Genomic DNA, 1,575 nt, shown 5'->3' with positions numbered 1-1,575 from the left:
AATTTCTTTAAGATTTTTTTTTGACCATTGACTAAAGGTAATTTAAGACATTAATAAAAAAATTAAGCAAGTTACAAAAACCAAAATCGTTGTAATAATTATGTACATTATAAGGTACACAATATATTAAATTTGGAAATTATTATAATGTGTTATCGCAAACTAGTGGATTATTAGTGTAATATTTTGATGGGCAATTACAAAAGGTAAAGAATATTTATGGTCAGATAACTCAATATTAATAAATAATTTCTAAAAATTTAAATGAAATTAGTGATATTTTTAATGGATTACAAAATTATATTAAAAGTTTTAATAATACTTTTGAAAATTCAGCAGTACCGGTATTTGAATTAACATTAAAAAAGTTTTCTTAATTGCATGAGCAAAATGCCTAAATTAAAAAGATTTAATCATTATTATTTGAAAAGCACATTAAAGGAAGATTAAAATATGAAAGAATAAATTTAATAAATTTCAAATAATTGCTTAAAAATAGAAATGTAATGAATGAATAATTTAATAAGAGGAAATAAATGAACGAATTTAGATAGTATGACTATAAAAATTTAAAAGATAAAATAGGTGTTGATATCCCATCAAAAGATCCAAATATATTGGGTTATCAAGCAGGTGCATATAACTCAATTATATAAAGTGAGGTGAGAAATACTTTAAATAAATTATCAAACTCAGTTCTATAATTATTTAAAGATATTACTATACTTAAATTGAGTAATTTAGAGGCATTAAAAAGCTTATTTAAGGATTTTATCGATTTCTGATTATATTAAATTTAATTTCAAATGGAAATAAACTTTTTGGTTATTTTAATGAATTCTTCAGGATTGTCTTATAATATAGCATGTCCACCTTCAATATAAATATTAGATCGAGGGAATATTGAATCATTCTAATTATTTAATAATTATTAAGCTTCCCTAATATTTACAATACAATCTTTCAATGAGTGTACAATCATAATAGGAAGACTTTTTCTCTCAAAAATATCTTTAATATTACATATATTATTACTTTTTAATCCTTACAAGATTTTTAGTCTTCCATTTAATTTTATTGGATTTTTTGCCATTTTCTCATTTATTTTTACATTGTTTAATGGTTTTTAGTTAGTCATTACAGAATAATAGTTGAATGGTAGAGTTATCATATCAGATGGACAATTCTAGAATATTTATTATGATTTACTTATAGATTATTTTAGAATGCTGTCTATCTTTGAAAAGGAATTAAAAAATAACATTTTTCCTACATTTGGTAATACTTCCTGCGAATAACATAAAAAAGTTTGTAATATAAATCCACCTAGTCCAATTCCAATAAAACTGATTTTGTTTTCAATTTATATAATATTATTACTTTACAATTCAAATAATACTTTATCAATTATTTAAGCTTGCATTAAATTATTATAAATAACTTTATTATTATATGAAGTATAAGATTGACCAGGCATATTTATCATTAATACTTTAATATTAACTTAATTGGCTAATATAATCTTAAAAATATTTATATACTCTACAAAACTGTCAAACATGTCATGCTGAAATA

The sequence above is a fragment of the Lipophrys pholis genome (assembly GCF_963383615.2).
Source record: "Lipophrys pholis genome assembly, contig: SCAFFOLD_722, whole genome shotgun sequence".
In the NCBI taxonomy this organism is placed as follows: Eukaryota; Metazoa; Chordata; class Actinopteri; order Blenniiformes; family Blenniidae; genus Lipophrys; species Lipophrys pholis.
The sequence above is the reverse complement of the archived record's forward strand: the minus strand, read 5'-3'. Positions refer to the sequence as shown.